Raw genomic sequence first — 13,456 nt, 5'->3', positions numbered from 1 at the left:
CTTGTCTTAGCGGATGAGACACACCTACAGATCGCTGTCTGAGGTGCAACATCTCGAAAAGCGAGTCCACGTGTCCCACCCCGCGTAGGCATCTACAGCCTTTATTTGCCCAGCACCGGCGCAGGATTGTAATCAGCCTACAGGGCCGTCTTCTTCCCGCAAGTTTTCTGCATTGAGAAAGGTCAAGAATGGGGAGCCGCAGCACAGAAACGGGATCTTGGACTGTCGTAGAAACTTTCTGCGATAGGCGTTTGTCCGCCAAATTTTCACTTACTCGATGCTACCTCCGCTTCTACCCACCGTGCTGGCGTAGCGCGATGGCATTGCGCTACTGAGTCCGAGAGGCGCGGGATCAAATCCCGGCCGCGACGGCCGCATTTTGATCGGGGTGATATGCGAGAACACCCGTGTGGCATGCATTGGACGCACGTCCAAGAACCGCAGGTAGCCTAAGGTAATCTGGAGTCCCGCACTACGGCGTGCTTCATAATCACGCAGTCGTTTTGGCACGTAAAACTTCACAAATAACAAAAAAGTTCACTTTCTCCCATTTCTCCCCACAGCGCGACCACCGAAAGGGCAGGTCGTACGAATTTATTATGAATAAGATATTTGCAACAACTCAGAATAGTAGGCAAAGAAACCTTCCGTTTACAAATCATGTCGCGTAATTACGTGTGAGAAACAGTATCACATTTTTAGTGCGCCTACTTCAACTTCCGCGCTTCGAAGCCACGACACAACCTAGGAAGCCGTTGTTTATTTCAATGGTCAAATATATTACCGACTAAGGCAAAAGTATTTCATGATCTCCAATGTCATATGTCTACGAGTGTATTAGCAACATGCCTGACTCCCGACGTGATACGTCGAAAACCGTATTAATGGTGCTGCTACTTATGAACTTAAGTAAAGAAGGTGTCTATCAACAAAGTAGTTAGCACAGTTCAGCCACAAGTGCACACGGTGCACGGATGAAACTCCGAAGAGAAAAAAGTGTAACGTCTGGCTGCCAGTTCCGGTTCGAGCAAGAAACAGCGGTTTTTTACGGTTTTCGGTTAAGTGCCGGTTCGATGCCCTTCGTATAAGGTAGAGTTCTTGTGAAGTAAATTCACGTGACATTTCTTGCTACCAAAACTGCTAAGGGTATATTCACACAAGGGGAGAATCCCGACTGTCAGCGCGGAGAGTGCGGATCACGTGACAACGACGTCACGGTTTTGTGAAATGGCATGCCGCCGCCGCGTATCCCCGGAGAGGGGAGGGGACGGGGGAGACAGCAGAATTTCGTGCTGGCGTCTGGGAACATTGACCAAGTTGCTGCTCCAGAGGGTGGCAACCACATCGCAATAACTTCGTTGTTTTGGTTGCCGGCCCGGTCTCAACTGCGAAGGGCCGTTGCACGTGCGCTTTGTGATGGCCTATTTAGCGACGATACCACTTTATTAATGCGAAAGTATCATATGCCCCATTACGCGAAAATCTGTCGTAGTTGGCGTGACCGAAAGATGGTACCAAAACTGGCCGAAGGCGCAAAGAGTAATAAATACGTCTGAAAATGCTGGAATTGACGTCAAATTTTTCAGGGAGGTTCCCGTAAACAAAGTAAATTAATGGCTCTGAAAAAAAATCATACATTTCTTTCTGTGTGAGGATCGAGCGTGAGCCACCAGGGTGTGAGACGAGTACGCTTCCCCGACGTCACGGCGGCTCCTCTCATCGCCGCGACTAACATTCGACCATGGCCCTACAGAGTGACCGAGGTTGGCGGGAACGCGGTTAGATAGATAGACAGATAGATAGATAGATAGATAGATAGATAGATAGATAGATAGATAGATAGATAGATAGATAGATAGATAGATAGATAGATAGATAGATAGATAGATAGATAGATAGATAGATAGATAGATAGATAGATAGATAGATAGATAGATAGATAGATAGATAGATAGATAGATAGATAGATAGATAGATAGATAGATAGATAGATAGATAGATAGATAGTCGGGGTAGCGTGTGGAGTATAGTATATGCAGGTAGATAGCCCCCGGAAAGTGCGCAAAGTGCGTTAGGAAAGCTAACGTATTAAAATGCTCTACGTAGCAACCCTCGAGGCACTATTACCACAGCAAGTGCGTGTTCGACCATTCGCCAAGATAATCACGAAGGTTTATTTTCGCAGGTCTTTGAGGAACGCAACGGCCATCGTAGTGAGACCCAGGGCTCCTGGCGCTGCCCACGTGAACATGTATCGTGACAGTGTCAACGCGTCGTTACTGGGTAAGCAAATTTTGTTGTAATAGTCGGCGCCGCCATCGTTCTATCCTGGCATCGGCCGCATGCGCTACCCGTGCGTGAAGGACTAGAGCACTGCACGGGCCCGGGCCGACCCCAAAGCCCGGCCCGCGGACCACGCCAACCGAAGCGTTTCTCGGCGGGCCCGTTTCCCCCGGGAGACTAAAGATATGTTGGATGGCGAGGACAAGCTCAGACTTGTGGGGTGCGCAATTCAGGCCGCTCTGTCGGGCGTAGTCTGCAGAGATGTAGTCTGTAGAGATGTAGAATAAAGTGACTTTCGCTGCGCCTATGGTGTGTGATGACTTCTAAATTTTGGTGCGGTATGTCAGTGGCCACGTAATGCGTAAGGGTCGCTAAGCGAGTGGACACGAGAGCCCCCACAAGTTGTGAGTAGCTGCCGCGCGCTTCCGATCACGCAGGGGAAGGGGTGCAGTTCAGCTCCTGAAGGTGAATGATGTCATAAACCACCGTGGTCGTGGCACTGAATGGGGCTCCTGCATTACCCAGGGGGCGCTGTGAAAATGGTGCTAAAAGGTGCTCTCCCTCCTGAACTGGGTAGTACCAAGCTCAGCCGTCTGCTTCGGAAAGCACGTTTACAATATGGACCCGGCCGCCACTTTCGGTTGTGTTGTACCACGGCTTGCAGCGAATATCGGGTGCCGAAGATTTTTTCAGGGGTGGCACGCTGCGTAAGTGCAAGAAATTATGCAACGCCGAATACGTGTACGCCGTTCAAGAAATAAGCGGCGAAGTTTTAGCGAGGCGTCAATCGCAAGTGAAGCGAGTCGCGTACGAAGTTGAACTTCAGGTAAGGTTTGCACGTTGCTAAATTCAGGCGCACAAATGCGAGGAAATGCTTGCTATAAATGAATTCACACCAGCGATAAGCAGACATCATGTGTACGAACTGCTCGAGCGCACGATCGTACGCGCCGCGACGGCAACGGTCTTTCGACATGCCGTGAAACGGCGGGCCTCCTGCAATCTTTGTTGGCTGCATGCCGCTAGACAAGTAGTTATGCCTGCGCTGTAGTAGCGGCCATCTGTCCCTTTAGCAACTTATAAATAACTGATGCAATGCATATGAGTTCGCAGTAACGTACGTGCGAATGGCGCTGCAGCGCGAGCTCGTGCGCTGCTCGCTTGATGTAGCTTTTAATGACAGCGCTCGAACATGGATGTGCTGCAATCAATACTACCTTGCTGCGCTGCCTCAACGTGCTGGCTTGAGGTGAAGGATGAGCACATTTAACTCTCTAACCTGTGCTGCTCGTAGTGGGGTAGTGAATTGTCATCGAATCAGCCCGACCATTTGTGGTCATTTGCACACACCTGGTCACTTCACCACTTCACACCGGCCGAATTGTTCATTGTCGCTGTGGCCGGGTCTCGCATCGTGACTCACCAGCCATGCCTGCTGCTATGTCGGTCTGCCGTCGGGACTGTAGGTGCAAAAGACCGAATTTTAGCAACGCAAATAATCAAGCAAGTTTCAAGACAGGCGAAGCAGTCAGCATGGCACGAAGTTTCGCTTACCCAGCGCGACGAACTGCAGCTAGCCAGCGCGCCCGACGCTCCGCTTCGTCAAGCCTTGAAGGAAAACGATAGAATCTGATGTTGGAATTCAGGCCGTCTTGTTCATGGCAGCCACGACGCAGCATTAACGACGGTGACGCTTTTTCGAGGCTGAGCTACATCTCGCCGGATCGGTGTCGCCGATTCCTTCTGCTTTCAGCATTACGTCCCACCGCACACGGAGAGTACGTTTTCGTTAAACTATAGGCTGCGGCCAGCACGCAGCGTGGTCTGCGTGATCTAAGTGACGAGCCTTTTCGCACTCGCAACAGGGCAGAAAAAAGCGCGAATCGACGCAACACTCGGGCTAGAAACGTGCTTCGCTACAGCCAGGGCTCAATACTACCCAAGCTGGTACTACCCAGATAACGTTTCTCGCCGCCACCAGGAGCCGCTACCATACCTCAAACTCCAGCGCAAGACGCCCATTGTTTCAGGGGGCCCCGCTTGCGGCGAAACCCTATGCAGATCTATTGTCGTATGACAAGTTGGTCCGCGTTACCATCTTCGTCGGGTGGAGACGTTCCGTCAGTAGTCGTGGTCGCCGCTGCAGCAGTCATGATCACAGCGTTTCTCACAAGTTTCTCGGGCAGAACGGCCTTCATCTGGAAATGGCGGGCTTCCGTGGGCAGGCGCCGTTCACGAAGTGAAAAACGACAAAACAGGCCAGAACGTACGCGAAAGACAGAGGTTTTCACTCGGTGCGATGCGGATTCATGCAGGTTGGTCGAAAATGCGTCACTGTCCCCACTCGAAGCTCCTGAAGCTACGACCACGCCTGGGCTTAGCGATTCCATTGGCCGCCTGCAGCCGCCGTAGTCGCGGAGAGCCGGTGAGATTCATTTAGCCGACATGCGGTGAAAGTGTGAACTCACTGAGGCCGGGGTGGAGTCGGAACGAGCCCGGGGACTTGCCACGTCGATTGAAGGCAACGGTCAGAATGCAGAGTAGGCTGGACCTCCGAAAGTTGGAAAACGAGAGCCCACGCAGTGCACGTCGCGTAACACTGGAGGAAGGCCGCCTCTGTCCGCCGAGTGCAGACACCGTTACGCTCCCGCTCAATCGGTTCTGCCGGAGCGAATCCGTTTATTGGGCGCTGACAAACGCCCGCAGTTTTCGGTCGGTCAGATCTCGTACATCATCGAGGTGGGTGTGACGCCGCTTCCGGGCGCCTCGTATCTGCCAGGACGCCGTCCCTGATCAGCGGCAGCAATTTTCACGCGTACTGCGGCGCGCTACGTCCCCTCAGCGTATTCTTAGATCGCAGCACGTAAGGAGTTCAATCGCAGCATAAAACCTTGCTTTCGTTTTCATGTTTCGTACGCGGGTGAAGCTAATGCTTTACCCTCACTCGCTCCTACGTAAGTTCGCCAACCAGAAATATCAGCATGTGATATATATATATATATATATATATATATATATAGAGAGAGAGAGAGAGAGAGAGAGAGTGATAAGCGACGCCTTTTCAAATACGATGTACAATTAGAGATCAAGCTAGGCGGTATTCCATGAGCAAACCACTGACAGAGGATAGAACAGAGAAACAGAATCCCTAAATCCCAATTATTGTTTTATTACGGAAAAAGACCACTTCTTTACCGACTACCTTAGCCGCTACGCCGAAACGAAAGCTCCGCCTATATCTAGTGTGGTCGAAGTCGCTAAATTCTTCGTCGAGAACATCCTGCTGCGACATGGCGCCGCAGAAGTCGTTATGACCGACAGAGGAACGGCCTTCATGGAAGAGCTCCCCTAAACCATTTTGCAATACAGCCAGACAAGCCACAGGAGGACAACTGCCTACCACCTGCAGGCGAATCATTTTACGCAGTGGCTGAACAAGACCCTCGTCGGCATGCTTGCAGTTAGCCTACGTCGGCGTCGAACAAAAGACGTGGGATGCCATCCTTGCTGTACGTAACCTTGGCTTACAACACGGCGGTGCAACAGACAACGCAGATCCCGCCTTTCAAGCTAGTTTACGGCAGGAACCCGACGACGACTCTCGACGCCATTCGACGCCATGCTGCCGCACGTCACCGACAAAGAGAATCTCCACGTCGCCGCCTATCTCCAGCGCACCGAAGAAGACACTGCAGCTCGCCTGTGCATCAAGAACCAACAGAGGACCGACAACCGACAACACAATCTCCGACGACGCTACGTGGAGTACCAGTGCGGCGATCGCGTTTGGGTCTGGACTATGATACACCGGCAAGAACGAACTTAGCGAGAAGCTTTTACGCCGCTATTTCGGACCCAAAAAAATCATCCAACGCATTGGCGCACTGGAGCATGAGGTCGTGCCGGATCGCATTTCGAAATCACAGCGGCGCCGCGCACGACCTGAAGTTATCCACGTGGTGCGTCTTACGAGCCTTTCTACGCCCGCGAACGAACTTAGGGACTTAATTTCTTTGTTGTTGTCTTTTCTTTATTACGCGTGGTTTTGTTTTCGCTTTCGTGTTTGTAGTCTCGGGACGATACTTTTTAAATTGCATCTTATTACGCCCCATAGCAAATTTAGGTTATACGTTGGAAGTTGTTACGTGCCTTCTAAGGAACGTTGAGCCGCAAGAATTTTTCAGATTGGTTCATTAATAGCCGAGATAGAAATATTTCAGTGCCGCGAGCCCATCATTTCGGGAGGCGAGCGCCACTGCCAAGCGAGACACTCTCTCCACTCTCCCCGTCTAGCCTCCCCAAACGAAATTCCTTTCCTGCGTTCTCCCATACCGTACTTCGAGGATCGCGCGACGCATACGTCACTGGCCCCGCCTTCATTTTTTTCCCCTCGCTTTCTTGCTGCGCGGCGGACTTCCGCTGATGGTGTCGCGCGCGAGCTGTTGTGTTTGTCTCGTTTCGCGCAGGGTACGATTGTGCGTTCACCTGACTAGCACCTGACTAGCGGTGTAAGTCTGTGCTACACGAATACTGAGGCAGACACAAGCGGATCACAGAGCATGATCGCGCGCTGGAACACGGTAGAAAATGGCAGAGTTTCGGTGTCAACGAGCGCGACTTCACGACGTGGGAATACGCCGATGAAACGGAAGTACATCTCTCTTGTCGCACTGTGAAGTAAAACAAATACACACAGATATTCGGTCTGTGTGTTTTATTATTTCTCTAAACCTGAATTCGTCTATCGATGCAACAGATTACACAAATTACACATGTTGCCCTCAATAATTCTCGAGGATCACGAGTCACTAAGTCTAAGTCACTAAGTCACCAAGTCACTAAGAGCGACGTCACAGCAAATACAGATGTACGTAGGCGCTCTAGCACGTATACGTCATCCCTCCGGCTTGGAGCGCCGCGCCCGCGAGGAGAACGGTAGACGGCGTTCGGTTTGAAATTCGGCCTCACAGTCGAATTTGCGGAGTTCATTGTGATCTCCTTTGAACACTAGAGCGCACTACTATAGGTCGCGATGGTAGGCACCACGGTCGGATCAATTGGTTGCCGGCGCGCGAAGGTCTGCGCAGCCCGGCGTGTTCGCGCGCCGAAAGCGAGAAACGTAAACGAGAGAGGAGGCTCAGAAGGGTTTGGGTGCTCTTGCCCCCGCTCGATGTCCAGCAGCCTCTCCAGTCAAGTCCAGTGGCTTAAAGCAAGTGGCTATCCTGCACAACTGCTGTCATCCTTGGCGAAAGTTTTATTGCGAAAGGTTCGTTCCCCCAAGAAACAGCGCGAAGCGGGAGATGACTTAACCAAGACTGTTGCGATCCCGTATATACATGGAGCGTCCCATCGCATCAAGAAAGTTGCAGGCCGGGCTGGTTTAAAGGTCGTGTTTACGGCACCTAACAAGTTGGGAAGGATGTGCAAAAAACTCAACGAAAGCCGGAGAACACCTGGACTGTGCAATAAGCAACATGTTGCCAAGCCTGTAGATTGCAGTATCAATGTAGTGTATTCCATACCCACCTCTTGCGGCTGCACTTACATAGGGCAAACAGGACGTTGTATTAATGAACGTTTGCGTGAGCATGCGCACTGTGTCAAGATTAAGACTGGCAGTAATGTGGCTGTTCAAATGTGCAAAGTGTGGCTGTTGATCACTCCTTGACGACACACGTGTGTTGAAAAGGTACAGCAATCAGATGGCCAGAGAAATCTTTGAGGCATTTTCAATGTGTCAGTTAGGAGCCACCTGTGTTAGTTCCCCTTCCATAGCACTTTGTGATAAAGAACTTTAGTTCCTTAGAAGTTCATCAGTTTCGCCTGTGTCCACCATGTTATGGTTACTTTAATATTGTTTAATATTTTTGACGCACGCGCAGCAGGAGTTGACCGACGATGACTCGCCTTCCCCTTCCTCTTTCACTGTCTTTATACCCGTTGCGAATTGTATATATTTGCGCCGGCTCCAAGAAAGGTGTTGTTGGCAGTCAGCGCTCGTCCTGTGTCCTCCCTTGTCCGTGTTTTTTTGGCGCTGTTTTAAATATGAGAGAGGAGAGTTTGGCCCCACAAGATGGCGGAGTAACGCCAACTTCCGGCGTCGCTGAGCTTCACGAAGAGTGACGTCAGGGCTTCTCACTTAGTTCTTCCGTCCTCCATGTCGCTGCGGGTTGCTGAGGGCAATCGCGTGCTCTGACAAACGTGGCTCCAGGCGCGTGGCAAGGCCGCCCGAGCGCCAACGTCTGAGTGAAACACAACTGGACATGCGCACACGCGCTGACGCTCATGTCCAGTCGTGTTTCAGTAGGTTGTAACATATGCCATATAGTTAATACAAACTTTATCGGTGATGTTTTTTCTAAGTAGCTATTTCGCGTTGGTATTTCTCATGTAAGTCGTTTGGACGTGTTCGAGAAATCCACCAAAAAAAGGTGGAACAACCAACATCGGCACGACGCACGTCTAGACTGAAACACGACTGGACAGCGCATGTCCAGTGCATTTCTTCTATCTGTCCCAGTCTTTGTGAGCGCTGCACAAACGGAAAGATAAAACACGTCGTCATCTTCCCGACTTGCGCACTTTCGAGGTGTGTCGCCATCATGATCGAAGCTCGCTTCGTTATAGCGATCCTTTCCATGCGAGTCCGCAGTGCGGCGTCCATCGCTGACACGATGTGGGTGCTACCAACGTGCTCGCGCGAGCGAACATAAATACGGCATTTCGTTCGACCTATGGAAATTGTTGTGATTGCCGCAGAGACAAATGCGACAGTAAACGTGCTCATTTCAAACGCATTTCTCGACTTCGACAAGTAGTGTTCAAGGGTCCCTTTAAAATGTGGAGTATGTGATTTATGCCTCTTGAGAGTAAAACCACATAAACAAGTTTATTCGTTTTGTCTGCGCGATATTTATTACATATTGTGAGAGAGGCTGAAGGTAATGAAGCGTATTCAAGAATATTTGCAAAAAGAAAAGTTGCAAGCGGGGGCAGAACGTGTATGTAGGCGTCGACGAGTGCTGTCTCTTTACTGACGCTACCTCAAACATGCTTGAAAAATAAGTGATGCAGATCCAGCACACATATTTTAGTCTTGGTGAAGTGAAGCTTTCCTGAAGCAGTCAATTAAATGCTCTACAACTGTTCATGTTATACACAGCGTTTAGCAGCCCAGCGATTGCGTGATATACACGGAAAGACTGCAAGACGCAGTGGCCCACACCACGTGACTCACGCAACTGTGCATTACACTGTCTCCGGGGTTCCCCTGTTCAGCGAAAAACTGGTCGAGCAGACACGCTAGCCCACGGGAAAGCGCAACGTTCCTAGCACCAAACTTGGTTCTATAGTAACCTTACAAACGAATGAATAGAAAGCTTCGTATTAGTAAAGGAATCATGTGCTTGAACGTCTGCGTATTTGTTGCAGCCAGTATATTCAAGTACCGTTTGCTTTTTCGCAGCGTAATTACCTAAATAACATAGGGACCACCGGCACATCTGTAAGGGCCACATAGGGTCACATATAGGCGGATTCGTTAAACTATAGGAGTGCTGTTCTTTGTAAGCTATTCGGCAAAACAGCGGCAGCAGCAGCCACGGTCAGCTAAGACAGGAGTGTTCTGAATGAATGCTTCTGTTTTTTAAAAAAATTGGTGCCCTTCAACTCTGTGAATAAGTATGACCAGCGAAGCTCTGTATGTGGGCCCCTTAATGGCGAACTGCTCCTCCACCGCGAGTCGGCCCGGCATTGCCCTATCTTCGAGATCCGCCCACATATGGGGAGTGCTTAGGAGGAAGCTTTAGCTCGGGTGCTCCTATCCTAATACTTGTAAAAGGAGAATTCCTTTTTCTCGACAACCACTGCCCCAAATTTGACGAGGTTTGTTGCATTTAAAAGAAAAACTTAAAATCTAGTGACTGATGGTTTTAAATTTTGGTTTAGGGTGTGAAGTTTTTGTTAAAAATTGGCGAAAATCAAAATTTTCAGAGCACGAAACTATCAAGTTTACAACTGTGTAACTCATCAACGAGAAATAATAATACAATTCTGTGAAATAAATTTAATAGTGCATTCAAACCGGACAACATTGATATGTTACATATGAATCTCAAAAAATTTAATAACATGGAAAAACAGCTTTTGCAGAACCCTTGAAAACAACGTAACAAATTCACGTAAGATGTAAAATGACATATCTAATTTGTCCCCATTCAATGATCTAATGGGTGCCGTTCACAAAACCGTGATATCTGTTTTAATGCAGAGCTATGAATATTTAAACCTCGTGCTTCCATTATATTTTTTTCAAACTTCCGGATTTCTGAAAGTTTTTTTAACAATATTCAGGCCTTAAATCGAAATTCCGCTTCCAACAGTCACTAGAATTTAACTTTTTCTCTCAAACGCAACAAATTTCAGTAAAATCGGTCCAGGGGTTATTTCAGAAAAATGTTTTTGTGTTTTTCATGTATTTGAATAGGCCGCGTCGGAGTTGGGCCAGAGCTAAAGCTTCCGCTTAACGCCTGATTCACCTCCGCCGCGGGATCGGCCCACGTATGGGGAGTGCTTAACGCCTGATTCACCTCCGCCGCGGGTCGGCCCAGCATGGCACTATCTTCGGGATCGGCCCACGTATGGGGAGTGCTTAACGCCTGATTCACCTCCGCCGCGGGTCGGCCCAGCATGGCACTATCTTCGGGATCGGCCCACGTATGGGGAGTGCTTAACGCCTGATTCACCTCCGCCGCGGGTCGGCCCAGCATGGCACTATCTTCGGGATCGGCCCACGTATGGGGAGTGCTTAACGCCTGATTCACCTCCGCCGCGGGTCGGCCCAGCATGGCACTATCTTCGGGATCGGCCCACGTATGGGGAGTGCTTAACGCCTGATTCACCTCCGCCGCGGGTCGGCCCAGCATGGCACTATCTTCGGGATCGGCCCACGTATGGGGAGTGCTTAACGCCTGATTCACCTCCGCCGCGGGTCGGCCCAGCATGGCACTATCTTCGGGATCGGCCCACGTATGGGGAGTGCTTAACGCCTGATTCACCTCCGCCGCGGGTCGGCCCAGCATGGCACTATCTTCGGGATCGGCCCACGTATGGGGAGTGCTTAACGCCTGATTCACCTCCGCCGCGGGTCGGCCCAGCATGGCACTATCTTCGGGATCGGCCCACGTATGGGGAGTGCTTAACGCCTGATTCACCTCCGCCGCGGGTCGGCCCAGCATGGCACTATCTTCGGGATCGGCCCACGTATGGGGAGTGCTTAACGCCTGATTCACCTCCGCCGCGGGTCGGCCCGGCATGGCACTATCTTCGGGATCGGTCCACGTATGGGGAGTGCTTCACGCCTGCTTCATCTCCGCCGCGCGTCGGCCCGGCATGGCACAATCTTCGGGATCGGCCCACATATGGGGAGTGCTTAATGCCTGATTCACCTCCGCCGCGGGTCGGCCAGACATGGCATTATCTTCGGGATCGGCCCACGTATGGGGAGTGCTTAACGCCTGATTCACCTCCGCCGCGGGTCGGCCCGACATGGCACTATCTTCGGGATCGGCCCACGTATGGGGAGTGCCTAACGCCTGATTCACCTCCACCGCGGGTCGGCCCGGCATGGCACTATCTTCGGGATCGGCCCACGTATGGGGAGTGCTTAACGCCTGATTCACCTCCACCGCGGGTCGGCCCGGCATGGCACTATCTTCGGGATCGGTCCACGTATGGGGAGTGCTTAACGCCTGATTCACCTCCACCGCGGGTCGGCCCGGCATGGCACTATCTTCGGGATCGGTCCACGTATGGGGAGTGCTTAACGCCTGATTCACCTCCACCGCGGGTCGGCCCGGCATGGCACTATCTTCGGGATCGGCCCACGTATGGGGAGTGCTTAACGCCTGATTCACCTCCACCGCGGGTCGGCCCGGCATGGCACTATCTTCGGGATCGGCCCACGTATGGGGAGTGCTTAACGCCTGATTCACCTCCACCGCGGGTCGGCCCGGCATGGCACTATCTTCGGGATCGGTCCACGTATGGGGAGTGCTTAACGCCTGATTCACCTCCACCGCGGGTCGGCCCGGCATGGCACTATCTTCGGGATCGGCCCACGTATGGGGAGTGCTTAACGCCTGATTCACCTCCACCGCGGGTCGGCCCGGCATGGCACAATCTTCGGGATCGGTCCACGTATGGGGAGTGCTTAACGCCTGATTCACCTCCACCGCGGGTCGGCCCGGCATGGCACTATCTTCGGGATCGGCCCACGTATGGGGAGTGCTTAACGCCTGATTCACCTCCACCGCGGGTCGGCCCGGCATGGCACTATCTTCGGGATCGGCCCACGTATGGGGAGTGCCTAACGCCTGATTCACCTCCACCGCGGGTCGGCCCGACATGGCACTATCTTCGGGATCGGCCCACGTATGGGGAGTGCTTAACGCCTGATTCACCTCCGCCGCGGGTCGGCCCGACATGGCACTATCTTCGGGATCGGCCCACGTATGGGGAGTGCCTAACGCCTGATTCACCTCCACCGCGGGTCGGCCCGGCATGGCACTATCTTCGGGATCGGCCCACGTATGGGGAGTGCTTAACGCCTGATTCACCTCCACCGCGGGTCGGCCCGGCATGGCACTATCTTCGGGATCGGTCCACGTATGGGGAGTGCTTAACGCCTGCTTCATCTCCGCCGCGGGTCGGCCCGACATGGCACAATCTTCGGGATCGGCCCACATATGGGGAGTGCTTAATGCCTGATTCACCTCCGCCGCGGGTCGGCCAGACATGGCATTATCTTCGGGATCGGCCCACGTATGGGGAGTGCTTAACGCCTGATTCACCTCCGCCGCGGGTCGGCCCGACATGGCACTATCTTCGGGATCGGCCCACGTATGGGGAGTGCCTAACGCCTGATTCACCTCCACCGCGGGTCGGCCCGGCATGGCACTATCTTCGGGATCGGCCCACGTATGGGGAGTGCTTAACGCCTGATTCACCTCCACCGCGGGTCGGCCCGGCATGGCACTATCTTCGGGATCGGTCCACGTATGGGGAGTGCTTAACGCCTGCTTCATCTCCGCCGCGGGTCGGCCCGACATGGCACTATCTTCGGGATCGGCCCACGTATGGGGAGTGCTTAACGCCTGATTCACCTCCACCGCGG

This window comes from Dermacentor andersoni, chromosome 8 (genome assembly GCF_023375885.2).
Source record: "Dermacentor andersoni chromosome 8, qqDerAnde1_hic_scaffold, whole genome shotgun sequence".
NCBI lineage: Eukaryota > Metazoa > Arthropoda > Arachnida > Ixodida > Ixodidae > Dermacentor > Dermacentor andersoni.
The sequence above is the reverse complement of the archived record's forward strand: the minus strand, read 5'-3'. Positions refer to the sequence as shown.